We start from the raw sequence: 16,122 nt of genomic DNA, 5'->3' as shown, positions 1-16,122 counted from the left end.
ATGCTGGATGCATACTCTGCCTCTGCACATATGTATTTCTATGACATTTCTTTCTATATATCTGAGTGGTAAACTCACCTTCTTTGTTTCTGATTATCCTAACATCTAAAAATTCTATTACTTTAAGGGAGCTGCAACATGTAAATTTTAAGAAACTAGTGTTGCTATTCATGTGTTGATGTAGGGCCTTAAAGGAAATGGCATCTCCTTTCCAAATTAAAAACAGATTGTCCATGAACCTTCGGTAAAACACCAGGTGTCCATGTAATCTGTCATTCAATAGGTGCTTGCCATAACGATGTTGGCATAGCTATTGGCACATGACGTGCCCATAGCTATGCCGTTCATCTGCTGGAAAATATTTTGCTCAAACATGAAGGCATTGTTTTCTTATATTACCTTCATAAACATACACAACAAGTCTATAAATGTCACCTCATAATGTTCATCATCCACTAGATATTCCCTTAATAGTTCTACACCTATGTCATTCAGCATTGGTGTGAAAAGTGACTCTACATCAAATGTGGCTAGTCTATAATCTCTGTCTGTCTCATGTTCCTGACTGAATTGAAATAAGTAATTTAAAAAATGTTCAGAATCCCTCAATATATACATATTCATGTCAAAAACAGGTCTTAAATATCTTTCAAGGTACAGGGAGAGCAGCTCAGTACACCACCCTCTACCTGCAGCTATGGGCCTCATAAGTGGACATTTAGGGTGTTTGTGAACTTTAGGAAGCCCTTGTATTATAGGAATAACTGGTTCTTCTACCACAAAATAATTGAACAATTCAAAGGTAATCATGTGACAAAGAAGGCAGTCATATAGCATATCATACATTCTTTTAACCATATTATCAATATGTGTTCTATCTATTCGTTCATATACACTGTCATCACTCAACATTTGTAAAATTGTGTCACATTAAAACTTATGGTCCATAACAATAGTAAGTCCCCCCTTGTCAGCAGGTCTGATAGAGATATAAGTGTCTTTTTTGTAAGGCTTCTAAAGCTAACCTTTCATCTTTACGTAAGTTATAAAAATATTTACTTCTAGTTCTGTTATTAAACATATCATACATTTCCTGCTCATACAACTTTTCAAAAGTTTCCACTTCAGCATTATTGGCGGGGACATATGTACTTTTCTTCCAGAAGGTTATAGCCTTCCTGGTTACATCTGTGTTATTCCCAAACTGTACTTTAAGCATAAGGTTGCAAATAAAAGTTTTTAGTTCAATAATGCTATCAGTTAAAGTACTTTCCCCTGTTGGTATAAATGTCATACCTTTAGACAGTACCTGCAGTTCAAAAATTGACAGTTGCTTGGAGGAAATATTCCAAATTAATGATTCATCATCTGCTACCGCATCTTTTTGATCTTCCTGTTGCTCCCTTGCTCTGGTGTCACATTCCTCTCCAGTCTGCCCCTGCTGTTTGATCATTGACATTTGCTGACTGTCTGTATAGGAAAAGGGAGTGTAATATCACTTGTGGAGATGTCCCCAGCTGCTAACTGTCTGAATACATCACTAACAGCTATATTTATTTCAGTCGAGCTGTTGTTAAACTTTTTACAAGCACCCACCCCCCGTTCCATTAGTTGTACAAGTCGCATTCGATGGCGGCTCAGCAGTGGTTGCAGGAACTTCCTGATTGAGGAAGGTATTAGCCACTTCCCTTCTTAAAGGCACCTCTACCAATTCAGGTGTACAAGAACTGTAATTGGAGACTGTATCCTTATATCTTGGCCAGGTAAAAACATGGCCTTGGGCAAAACCTTTTGTGTCTCTCTCCAACTTTCTCTGTTTTTGGTTTAACAGCTGTCTTTCATATAAATACACAGACTCAATGATCTGGTCTAGTTTCTCATCTAAGACCTCTGGCAGAAATTTATCATATAACTCCATCTGCATATTATTAATGATGGTAACCAGTTCATCCTCCTCTAGTTTGAAGAAATCTACCAGAAGTTGCAAATAATTGAAGCTTAAATCAAGGTTCAGACTTTGCCATTTTATCAATAATTCCTTATGTGTGTCACCATATGTGGGCATTTTTAATACCTGAAGGACATGGGGTATAACATGTTTCTCTAAACAGGCTTCAAAGTGGTATCTCTGAGCTTGAAGCTTTTTTAACGTATAAAGTTCATTTTCCAGCTTCAATAAATTCCTTCTCAACAAAGCAAAGTCAGTCACTAACTTTCTCATGAGAAGCATGATTTTTAGCTTGCAGTTGTAAAAGAGGGTTTTCATTTCATTCAACAAACACAGAAAACCTTTCATGATATTTCTTCCATTCTCCAGTCAATCTCAGTGTATAATCCAGTTCAAGGGTACCTGTACTCCCTTCAGCCATGTTCCAATACTGCCCAAAAATAGTAACAGCAAAGCAAACAGAAAGGGCAGTAAGGATAAATGGTTCAACACGCAAAAAAATACAAAACCCAGTAAAAAATAGCGAAGGACCAAGCCATGACACTACAAGGCATAAACTTTAATAATAGTGAGCACTTTCACAGCATCTTTGCTGCTTCATCAGACATTACAGAAAAAAAAAACAAACGGCACCATTTTTAAAATACAACTCAGCCAGTGATGTCACGGCCAATTCAGCCTTAAAGTTACAGATTATAAAATAAATCTAGTACATCAATGTTCTATACAAGCAACAGTAACACACAAAATAATAACATGTAAAAAATAGTAACATGTATAAGAAGCAGCATATATAAAAAAAACAGCATAAATAAAAATGTATATAAAAGAATGTATATAAAATCTGTATGTATATATTCTGACATACATCCTATCTCTTCAATTCTCTAGCTTACAACATGGAATTAATACATATCTTGTCATTCAAAAACCTACCTGTAGTAGCTCACATCCTAATAATCCATTTAAGTGCTGATGTTTCTGTTCTATTTCTAACATTACCTCCACGTTCACTGGGCACGCTGTTCTCAATCACCGTAAATCTAAACAGGTGTGTGGGGCTATGTTGCATAACATGTTTAGCTAGTGCACTTGTTTCTGTCTGTCTGCTAATGTTGTACACATGCTCTCTGATACGGTCTCTGAACTTTCTGTCTGTTTTGCCAATATGGAAGGACATACATACCTGGCAGTAGGCCAGGTAGACCACATGCATGGAATCGCAACTAGCATGCATATTATTAAATTCCATTATCCTACCTGTGTCAGGGTATAAAAACCTTCTGCTGGTATCCATCAGATGGCAGACATTGCATTTATTGCAGGGCAGAGTGCCTACAACACTCAAAGCCATCTCATTACTGATAACTGACTTCGGATAACACAGCATCCTTTTAAGTGATTTTTTTATTTCTGAAAGCAAATCTTGGTCTATCTCCCACTATAGACTTAATCTATTCATCTGTACATAGGACATGCCAATTCCTATCAAAATATTCTGCAACTGTTTAATATTACTGGAATATGTGAGGGGTACTCTCATTTTATTAGGTGGTGCAGCGGTTAGCGTTGCCGCCTCACAGCAAGAGGTTCCCTCCGGGTGCTCTGGTTTCCTCCCACATCCCAAAGACATGCTGTAGGTGGATTGGACACTCTAAATTGGCCCTAGGCATGAGTGTGTGTGTGTGCCTTCTGTGGAAGGTCAGACGCTGGGATAGCAACTCAACGCCGTAAAACTCCACTGCCAATCATAAAGCAGACAGTTGATCTGTTGTGGCGACCCCTAACCGGGAAAAGCTGAAAGAAGAAGAGGACTCTCATTTTGTTATAGTGAGTTTCTTCTCTATTACCACTTACCTGCTTCTCAGAGAAGTAAGGTTTCCCTTGAACCCCCCTCATCAATGGTATCTGAGATAGAACTTCATCCACTTCCTTAGGATTATAACCCTGTCATTTAAAATTATCACTCAGATGTGTCAACTCTTGATGAAAATCTTCATTCTTAGAATTCAATCTTGATGGCCATAGGCCCTGTCCTTTAATCACATTTTTAAAAATGTATGCTGGATGCATACTCTGCCTCTGCACATATGTATTTCTATGACATTTCTTTCTATATATCTGAGTGGTAAACTCACCTTCTTTGTTTCTGATTATCCTAACATCTAAAAATTCTATTACTTTAAGGGAGCTGCAACATGTAAATTTTAAGAAACTAGTGTTGCTATTCATGTGTTGATGTAGGGCCTTAAAGGAAATGGCATCTCCTTTCCAAATTAAAAACAGATTGTCCATGAACCTTTGGTAAAACACCAGGTGTCCATGGAATCTGTCATTCAATAGGTGCTTGCCATAACGATGTTGGCATAGCTATTGGCACATGATGTGCCCATAGCTATGCCGTTCATCTGCTGGAAAATATTTTGCTCAAACATGAAGGCATTGTTTTCTTATATTACCTTCATAAACATACACAACAAGTCTATAAATGTCACCTCATAATGTCCATCATCCACTAGATATTCCCTTAATAGTTCTACACCTATGTCATTCAGCATTGGTGTGAAAAGTGACTGTACATCAAATGTGGCTAGTCTATAATCTCTGTCTGTCTCATGTTCCTGGCTGAATTGAAATAAGTAATATAAAAAATGTTCAGAATCCCTCAATATATACATATTCCTGTCAAAAACAGGTCTTAAATATCTTTCAAGGTACAGGGAGAGCAGCTCAGTACACCACCCTCTACCTGCAGCTATGGGCCTCATAGGTGGACATGTAGGGTGTTTGTGAACTTTAGGAAGCCCTTGTATTATAGGAATAACTGGTTCTTCTACCACAAAATAATTGAACAATTCAAAGGTAATCATGTGACAAAGAAGGCAGTCATATAGCATATCATACATTCTTTTAACCATATTATCAATATGTGTTCTATCTATTCGTTCATATACACTGTCATCACTCAACATTTGTAACATTGTGTCACATTAAAACTTATGGTCCATAACAATAGTAAGTCCCCCCTTGTCAGCAGGTCTGATAGAGATATAAGTGTCTTTTTTGTAAGGCTTCTAAAGCTAACCTTTCATCTTTACGTAAGTTATAAAAATATTTACTTCTAGTTCTGTTATTAAACATATCATACATTTCCTGCTCATACAACTTTTCAAAAGTTTCCACTACAGCATTATTGGCAGGGACATACGTACATTTCTTCCAGAAGGTTATAGCCTTCCTAGTTACATCTGTGTTATTCCCAAACTGTACTTTAAGCATAAGGTTGCGAATAAAAGTTTTTAGTTCAATAATGCTATCAGTTAAAGTACTTTTCCCTGTTGGTATAAATGTCATACCTTTAGACAGTACCTGCAGTTCAAAAATTGACAGTTGCTTGGTGGAAATATTCCATATTAATGATTCATCATCTGCTACCGCATCTTTTTGATCTTCCTGTTGCTCCCTTGCTCTGGTGTCACATTCCTCTCCAGTCTGCCCCTGCTGTTTGATCATTGACATTTGCTGACTGTCTGTATAGGAAAAGGGAGTGTAATATCACTTCTGGAGATGTCCCCAGCTGCTAACTGTCTGAATACATCACTAACAGCTATATTTATTTCAGTCGAGCTGTTGTTAAGCTTTTTACAAGCACCGTTCCATTAGTTGTACAAGTCGCATTCGATGGCAGCTCAGCAGTGGTTGCAGGAACTTCCTGATTGAGGAAGGTATTAGCCACTTCCCTTCTTAAAGGCACCTCTACCAATTCAGGTGTACAAGAACTGTAATTGGAGACTGTATCCTTATATCTCGGCCAGGTAAAAACATGCCCTTGGGCAAAACCCTTTGTGTCTCTCTCCAACTTTCTGTTTTTGGTTTAACAGCTGTCTTTCATATAAATACACAGACTCAATGATCTGGTCTAGTTTCTCATCTAAGACCTCTGGCGGAAATTTATCATATAACTCCATCTGCATATTATTAATGATGGTAACCAGTTCATCCTCCTCTAGTTTGAAGAAATCTACCAGAAGTTGCAAATAATTGAAGCTTAAATCTAGGTTCAGACTTTGCCATTTTATCAATAATTCCTTATGTGTGTCACCATATGTGGGCATTTTTAATACCTGAAGGACATGGGGTATAACATGTTTCTCTAAACAGGCTTCAAAGTGGTATCTCTGAGCTTGAAGCTTTTTTAACGTATAAAGTTCATTTTCCAGCTTCAATAAATTCCTTCTTAACAAAGCAAAGTCAGTCACTAACTTTCTCATGAGAAACATGATTTTTAGCTTGCAGTTGTAGAAGAGGGTTTTCATTTCATTCAACAAACACAGAAAACCTTTCATGATATTTCTTCCATTCTCCAGTCAATCTCAGTGTATAATCCAGTTCAAGGGTACCTGTACTCCCTTCAGCCATGTTCCAATACTGCCCAAAAATAGTAACAGCAAAGCAAACAGAAAGGACAGTAAGGATAAATGGCTCAACACGCAAAAAAATACAAAACCCAGTAAAAAATAGCGAAGGACCAAGCCATGACACTACAAGGCATAAACTTTAATAATAGAGAGCACTTTCACAGCATCTTTGCTGCTTCATCAGACATTACAGAAAAAAAAACAAAAGGCACCATTTTTAAAATACAACTCAGCCAGTGATGTCACGGCCAATTCAGCCTTAAAGTTACAGATTATAAAATAAATCTAGTACATCAATGTTCTATACAAGCAACAGTAACACACAAAATAATAACATGTAAAAAATAGTAACATGTATAAGAAGCAGCATATATAAAAAAACAGCATAAATAAAAATGTATATAAAAGAACGTATATAAAATTTGTATGTATATATTCTGACATATATCCTACCTCTTCAATAATCTAGCTTGCAAAATGGGTTTAATACATATCTTGTCATTTAAACCCCTACCTGTACTAGCCCACATCCTAATAATCCATTTGAGTTCTAATGTTTCTGTTCTATTTCTAACATTACCTCCCTGTTCACTGGGCACAATGTTCTCAATCATCATACATCTAAAGAAGTGTGTGGGGCTATGCTGCATAACATGTTTAGCTAGTGCACTTTTTTCCTCTGTCTGCTAATGTTGTACACATGCTCTCTGATATGGTCCCTGAACTTTCTGTCCGTTTTACCAACAAAGAAGGACATACATACCACATGCATGGAATCAAAACTAGAATGTATATTATTAAACTCCATCATCCTACCTGTGCCGCGCACACACACACACACACACACACACACACACACACACACACACACACACACACACACACACACACACACACACACACACACACACACACACCTCATATGGAATTTAGACGATTGATAGTCCTCAGAACATCATATCATTGGGATACAGGAGAAAATTATAGTAACAGAAAGGACATATAGACAGTGCACAGAAGGTAACTTAGTTGGGAAAAGAAAAAGAGGACCAGAAGCTGTGAGACAGTAGTGTTAACATAAACCAATGTACTGTCAAGGTACTAATCAGTTTTAATTAATTTTAATTTAATGTATTTTCCTTATTAAAATTATTTAGGAATGAGTTTGTTTGCTTATAATGCATTTAATTATTTTATTTTTATTTCTTTGTTTTGCTCCTGATGTCTATCATGCACATGATTTTTTTTTTGTCAGAACAACTCTCCAAAGTGGACTTTGCCTTCTTGCAAGTGCCTGTTTAAAACACAGGAGATGCTAGGTTGTCTGGATCCTGTTTCATACCCTGAGACTCAATGTCTTCTTGTTATATTCCTCTGGGGGTTCTCCTCTCTCTCTCTGAAACCTGCTGTTGTCATTCTCCTACCTATACCTCCATCTTGTCCCATTGTTAATCCGAAAAAGCTGCTGTGCTTCGAGTATCACCACAGTCAGTCATTGTTATGGCCCAACACATGTAGCTGGGAAATATGTCTCAGTACTGTTTGACAATTGTCTTGGTTGACTTTCTAGCAATAGTTATCTGTTTTACTGTTTCTAGACTGTTCATAGGTTCATAGGGTCATAGGTTCATACTAGGCTATCTGCCCTAGGGCATTTATAAGCCTAGCCAGAATGTGTTTGGCTTTCGCCACCCATTTTAAATTTATTTTGCTATGCCCTTTTTCGAGGTTAGTATAGTGTGCCTCTGTCTAACAGTGACACAGAAGTGATACCCGGGATAAACCTACGATCTCCCATCCACTCATCAAGATTCCTCTTGAAGAGAGTCAATGAGGGACTCTGCCTAACCTGGACTGGGATTTTATTTCAGAGTGAAGGGAGCCTCTGGGTTATGAATCTGTCCCTCCACCATGTCCTATTTATTTCAGTGCTGAGGTTCAAGTCTCTCAAGCGCGTAGCTCAATGGAATTTGGATTTTCTGAGGTGCAGCATGTCCATTAATTCCGGGTTGGGCATGGCTTTATACGTCAGGCACAGATCGCCTCTGAACAGGTGGTATGCCACTGAGTAGAGCTGGAGTTTCTTTAACCGGGCAGCATATGGCATCCATTTGAGCCCTTTGATCCTCTTGGTGAGGTACTTTTGGGGTCTTTCCAGTTGCTGCAGGTGTCTGGTAAGGTACATCCCAAAAGGGGCATTGGACTCAATTATGGGCCTGATGAGGGATGAGTAAAGAGGCACGATGACCTCCCCTGATCTAGATGTGAATCCCTTAGGTGGGCTATATAAAATGTTTTTCTAACCACTTTGGCCACGTGGTTGTCAAATGAGAGATTGCTATCAACTTGGGTTCCCAGGTCCCTAATTACTTCTTCTGTACTTAATGGAATACCACCTATGTGGTAATTTGTGGGCACTTTGTTTTTGCAAAAGGGGATGACTATACACTTTTTGGCATTTAGCTTGAGGCCATGGCTCTGGCACCAGTTGTCTGTTTCTATGAGGCCCTTTTGGAGGATGCTTGTGTCGGCTGGAGAGTTGATTATGGCACCCAGTTTGCAGTCATCTGCGAACTTGGTCAGTCACAGTCCTTCCTTGTTGGCCTGTAACTCCGAGAAATATATACCGAACAAGAGAGGTCCCAGGACTGAGCCTTGTGGGACACCACTTGTAACTGGTTTGGAGTCTGACATGGCTCCAGCAATTCTAACCATGTGGGTTCTGTCCTTGAGCCAGTTTGCAATCCATCTAGTGACATAGGGGTTTATATTTAAGCTGGTGAGCTTATCTATAATGCTCGAGTGGGGTATTGTATCGAAGGCTTTTCCGAGGTCCAGGTAGGCTGTGTGGACCACCTTCCCCTCGTCAATTGCCTTGGTGACTGTTTCAAAGAAATCAACCAGGTTTAAGAGGCAGGATCTGCCCTTAACAAAGCCGAACTGGGTAGGATCCAGTGTCTGTAAATCCCCAATATCTTTATTTGTGAGGTCCATGATGATCCTTTCCATTGCTTTGCAGACCAAGCTAGTCAAGCTTATGGGGCGATAGTTTCCAGGATCCATTGAGGCACCACCTTTATGGAGAGGGACCACTGTTACTGTACGCCACTCTTTGGGCACATATCCTGTAGTAAGGCTGAGATTGAACAGTAGTTTTATGTTTGGGTTTAGTTCTTCTTGGAGTTCATGTAGGACGCAGCCCGGGACACCGTCTGGTCCCATTGATGCTGTGTTTTTTGCTTTGGAGAGGGCGGCTCTTACCTGAGCGTCTGAGATGTCAGGGGGGCAGCACTCTGCTGGGATAGATATTTGCACTTTTGGTGAGGAGGGGGGAGAAGTTTGCACTGAACCTGTCAGCTAGGATGTTGGCAATGTCTGCGGGTTCAGTGTATTTTTTGTCATTTTGGACTAATTCTGAGCATATCTGGGAATTACCACCCAGGTTCCTAACATAACTAAAGAAAGCCTTGTGATTATCCTTAGTGTCCTGTGCAATTTTTCTCTCGAAGCTGGCCTTAGACAATTTTATGAGTGCCCGTAGTTTTTTGCTAATACTGATCAGTGATGCCTTCCCTTTTTAGGATTTTGCTCTATCATTTAGTAGCTTCCTCCTTCTATTGTATAGTTTGTTTATGGCTGGGGTCCACCAGACAGGACGTCTGCCTTTGGAGGACTGGGTCTTGGTTTTATTTGGGATTGCGTGATCCATGCATTCCTGAAGGTGTTCATAGAATGCATCTGTAAAGGATTCTGCGGTCTGGGCCGTATTTTCCACAGGCCCGGGGGCTTTGAAGGATTCCACCTCAGTTTTGAGGAGTGTGAAATTTGCTTTAGAGAAGTTTTTCACTGTGGTTTTGTGGGCAGGGGGTGGGGACGGGATGTGAATATCCAGTGAGATTAGTTTATGGTCTGATCTTACCAGTGAGGGATACACTTCTGGTCTGGATCACAGAGTCCCCATGTTGGTGATGATCAGGTCCAGTATGTTTTCCCCTCTTGTGGGAGTGGTAACAAATTGTTCCATAGCATTTGAGTTTATAAATTCTAGGAACCTTTGGGCTAGGGTGTTGGAGCTAGAGTAATGCTCCCAGTCTATGTTTGGGTAGTTGAAGTCGCCCAATATAATGGTGTTTGGAGAGACCTTCATATTTTCCAGTGTTCTCAGGAAGGCCGAGTGGGGTTCCTGGGTTTGGGAGGGTGGCCTGTAGCAGGCTATAAACTGGAAGGCAGTTTTACCCACTGTTAGTTGCACATGGATAGTCTCTGATGCTTCGTGCTTTGCCACAAACCTGGAGGTGTGGGTATCTTTGATGAATATCAATACTCCCCCTCCTTTTGTGGTTCGGTCCAAGTTTTGGGGCCGAAAAGCATGGTATGAGGTATAACCTGGTAGTGCTGGGGTGCTCTCGGGAGCCTTGAACCAGGTTTCTGTTACTGCACAGATATCGACGTTCTCCATGCTAAGGAGAGTTTCGAGTGTGTGCATGTTGAGGTTTAGACTTCTGGCATTGAGTAGCATTACTCTTAGTTTCTTATCCCTTGTGATACCTATGGAGGTGGGTTTGTCTTTTGAGCCTTGCCTAAAAAAGGCACTATGGGGGTCGCAAGAGCCTTTGCCAATATCCGAAAGCCCAGGGGTGACAGGTGCAAGCCGTCCCTAGTGAAGCATCGTGGCTTGTCGAGCATATCATCCCAAGCTGACAGGCATTGGATCCCCTTTGAATTACACCAGTACTTAAGCCAATTGTTGAAATTGATCATCTTGTCTTCATATTGTGGCATCATTCTTGGTGAGGGTAAGATGCTACTCAAGGTCAGGGTCATACCGGCCTGGGCTACATGCTCAGAGAGCTCCTTTATGTCTCTTTTCATGTAGTCCAGGGAGGTACTTCTCAGGTCATTCACACCAGCATGGACAATGACTGAGTCATATTTGTACTTGCCTTGGAGTGACCTGAGTGCTTGTGTTATGTGGCGGATCCTAGCGCCCGACAGGCTGCTCACCGTGACCCTCTCCTTGTTCAGCCTGGTGAGCGGGACGTCAGTGTGCCTGACGATAGAGTCACCTATTACAAGTGTATCAGATGTGTTGTTTAGTCTTAAGGGCTGTGACTGTTTGGCACACTGGCTTTGTGAGATATGTGTTGCACGTATTTTGTTTTGGGGTAGCGGCTGCTTGGGTGTCTGCTTTGGAGGTCTCTGCGGCTTAGGCAGATCTTTATTTAGAGCCTCTGAGTATGTTTTTGTGTGATTATGTGTTTGGTTTGCTGTTGTGGTAAGTCTATGTGAGACTGGAATTGTAGTGAGTGTGGTTTCCTTCTCCTCCTGACTGGTTATGCCATTACTGAGTTGAGAGAGCTTAGCCTCCAGTTTGGCTATATGGTTGCATCTCTCACATATGTTGGAATTTGTTGGGAGGAGGAGAGGGCTGTCTGTGTACATGAGGCAGTTGTAACATTGCCTCAAGATTCCCAGATTCACCAGCTGGACCGGAGAGGAGATTGACAACTGACCTTTGCACATGCTAGAATAATATTGGGAATTCCTTAATAATTGAAAACAAGGGCCAGTGGGGAATGAGGGTGTAGTGCTTTTAATTTTTAGTGCTGACTTATATAATTGCTTTAGTGAGCAAGTGCCAGGTAACTTAAGTGCAATGTGTTACAGGTAACTTAAATGCAAAAACGACAAACAGTAACTTTCTTTCAGGTGAAACAAGGAAATAAGTACAGTAAGCAATGCAGATATCACTAGTGATCCACAGAAGTGCTGAGAAGCACAGATTAGGTGGAATTAGCATTCCAGGGAAATAACAAGCAAACAAACAACAAGCATATAAACAAAGCTAGATTCAGCAGGCCTGGATCTAGTCTATGCTACAGCAAACAAGGTGTATCAATTTCAGTAAGATACAGTTCAAATATTCAGGCACTATAAACCTTTAACCAGAAATTCCCAGCTCAAAAGGGCAGAGTCCAGCTTCTTAATGAAAAATAACTGGCCTGAAGCCCAAGTGCTTAAACCAGAACTAATACACTTTAAGAATAACAGACACTGGGCTCTCAATCAGCAGTTCCCAACTTAGAAGGATGAAAGCTACCTGTCCTGCCACCACAGTGCATGCCACAAACCTTCGTAATGTAAAACATCTGGTCTGAAGCCCAAGTGCTTAATCCAAAAGACTTAGAATGATAGCTACACTTTAATCAAGTTACTACCAAGCAGTAATAAATACAATTGAATACTTTAGAGAATGCCTGGATTAGTGCTCAAGTTACACAAACAAAGCTAGATCCAGGAGAACCGAATCCAGTCTATGCCACAGCAAACAAGGCGCACCAACTTCAGTAAGAAACAGTTCAGATATGCATGCACTATAAGCCTTTAACCAGAAATTCCCAGCTCAGAAGGGCAGAGTCCAGCCTCTCCTCCCACAAGAGTGCAGACCACGAACCCTCTTAATGTAAAATAACTGGCCTGAAAACCCAAGTGCTTAAACCAGAATTAATACACTTTTAGAATAACAGACACTGAGCCCTCAATCAGCAGTTCCCAACCTAGAAGGATGTAAGCTACCTGTTCTGCCACTACAGTGCAGACCGCAAACCCTCTCAGTGCAAAACAACTGGTCCGATGGCCCATGAATCAGTAAGTAACATTCTTCTCCAGACAGACTAAGAATAATTGTGTCACAGTGTATCATAGAATAGAACAGGCATGAAATGCAGCTTAGTGATAAATCTGAGTCTCAGAAGAAAATGACAAATTTGTGGGAAGTAAAGAAACAGTGTTCAGGAATCAAACATTTCCCAGGGGAGTCAGTATATACATGGAAATCAATCCTTCCCCTGCCATCAAATCAAGCCAAGACAAACACAGTAAATGCATTTCCAGTATGTATGTAAAATTCCATGCAGATCAAGTAGAATAACTGAATAATTGATCAAACTACTGTCACTAGTACGATCCACAGAGCATGGTGCAAGGAGATAATGAAGTGATAGCTTTTATCTGAAAATATGAGAGTCGATAGCTATTCTCATTCCTAAGGCTTCTGAAGTTAAATGCACACCATGCCCGAAGAATGACATGGTGTACACATCAGTTACGGAGGCTATTAAGCAAAACTTTGAAATGTATGATGAGGTACTTTTCAATGATATGCTAATATTTCAATTCTTAGCTATTGCTATTATCTTGATGGTTTCTTTTAGGCAAAAAAAAAAAAAAGAAGTAAACACAGAATTCTCAGAAGATTGCATTTTGCAGTAGTCATCTGTCACTGTTGTTGATGGCAGAGGCAGCAGAAGTGCTCGGTGTCAGTAACCACACATGCAGCTAACATTGTGAAATCTGCTTTGAGTAAAGCAGTGCAGTTAGGAAGGTTCTACACAGGAAATGTGCTAATTCTCACCTACAAGGAATAGACGCTTTCAGATACTTATCAGTTCAGCTTGTCTTGCTAGTGCCAGTAAAATAGCTAACATGCACTTTGTTATACTCACATTCTGGTCAAACTGCATAATGCATACTTTATACTACATAGTACTTTTATTATATGACAGTGCCACTTTAGTTTGCAGATAAAAATATATTTCTAGCAAACCTTGATGCAGAAATTAAAGTGAAATATGAGGTAGATGCTACTGGAGAACAATATGCTGCAGTCAGTCCTACTGGTTTTCAAAATATTGTTTGGAAGAATGTCACGTACCACAATTATTTTGCATAGAGTGTGCCACCACAGTGCCGTAGTTGTGTACTGGAGTCCAATGCAAAGGTAATTGAGTCTCAGACCTACAGGCCCAAGCTATTCTTTCTTTCTAGCGGTTAGTGCAGGGAATTAAAGCTGTACACTATTAATGAGCTGTTTGCACTATTCCATGGTTGATTCCATTTGCATGCTGTGTGACTCTGAGCAAGTCAGTTAACCAGACTGTGTTCTGGGGCAGTTGGGAAATTGGGCTAGGCTCCTCAGTGGTCTCTGGGATTTTATACTACCTATGTGCCTGTGCTATATTATTTCAGAATTCTAACTTCTCAGTCTCAGAAGAGCATACCAAAGATAAACTAATGTAACATAAATCTATTAATCAAAGAGATATAACTAAAAATGCTTCAGATGAAGTGGGAGCTTATTCCAGAAGAGTGGCAACCGCTGAGAGATATATATGTCTCTCCAGCATGTTCTGTTAATGTCACAGACTAGGTTGAGATCCCCGCAGTGAGTTATTCTTGTCCCATTTGATTTGTGGATGTGCAGCATTTACATTAGGGCAGGGTCCGAGACTGCTATGTAGGCCAGGCACAAGATGCCTCTCAGCAGCCTGCATGATACAGACTAAGGTGACAGGGCTTTCGGTTAATTAGAAGAGACACAAGATAGGCTATGGTAATGATAGTGAGCTTGCGGTATTCTGCTGGGAGATTACTGAACAAGAACAGGGTTTCAGTTTAAGAAGTAGTGATTTGATGTAGAAAGTTGGGATGGGTTTTAGGGTGAAATAGGGGGTGTTTGCTGTTTGAGGACAGGGCATGTCAGGATTGTTGGGAGGAAAATCGTTAGTAAGGGATTTACTATTTTCTCTATAATGTATGTTAAACTAAGCAGCTATTTCAGAGGAAGTGTTATATATGGCAGGATTAGGAGTAGCTGATGTGTTCCATGGTGGAGTATATTATTAACAGAAGACAAGAATGTTTTAGGGTTGGAACACTGATTTAATAAGGGGTTACTGAAGTCTATTTTCTTGTGTTAGATAGTGTGTCTTTTAGTACAGTTACCTCGTTCTTTAAAGTGTTGTAGGTTTTGGGGAGAGCTGTGTTCTAACCATTCTTTCCAAGCCATATCTTTTTCATGCATTAGGTGCCTGATTTTGACTGTTTCCACATCAGGGACTCCATCAACAGCAGCATCAATACTGGCACCAATTCTGCAGGCATTGCAATGTAAGTGTGGATCTCATATCTTTATTACAGAATCATGTATCTGTCACAGGTCACATTAACAACATCATTACTAGTTCTTAACCGGATCATCGGCAGAAATAGTCATATGCTGCACTGCACTACAGCAGGCAGCTGTAGACAGCAGAACATTGATGATGATACCATTAATGTCATTAACATGACACTGCCTCAGGACAGTGGCACACAGTCGCAAAGTGTACTGCCATTGCTCTCTATCCTGTAGCAGGTGGATAACTCCAGAGGCAGTGACACAAGCTCACAGACTCAGCATCTCCAGAGGCAGTGACACAAGCTCACAGACTCAACATAATGAGGACAAGACATTATAACAAGGGAAGAGGGAAATCACCAGGTAGCTCAACATAAGTATGTTGTGGATAACCTGAACCCCTTGATGAACAGATAACCCTTCTGAGGTAGCAGTATCTACTGGTATGCCTGTACACAGGGGAGCCAAGCAAAGACATCTTACACAGCTACAGTAGTTCTGCAGGTATATGAGGCTTGGCTGCCCAGCAGCACATGTGCTATGACATAGTTCAGGCTCAGACTACTGCCATTGATAGTCAGCTAGAAATGTTTAGAGTACTGCAGGGCATACATGAGGAAATACACCAGTACATGGGAATGGTGAGGCCTGGGATAACGCCATAATGATCCTCATGTGCAGTATGGTTGTACACAGCATCTATGTCAGCTACCATCTGCACACTAGTAAGGACTTACCAGAAACAGATTGGGAATACATCTAGATATGTACGAGTGACTGTCTGCATGTGTAGTGTA

This window comes from Protopterus annectens, chromosome 1.part1, assembly GCF_019279795.1.
Source record: "Protopterus annectens isolate FY-2018-M chromosome 1.part1, PAN1.0, whole genome shotgun sequence".
NCBI lineage: Eukaryota > Metazoa > Chordata > Ceratodontiformes > Protopteridae > Protopterus > Protopterus annectens.
This window is presented reverse-complemented; position numbering follows the sequence as displayed.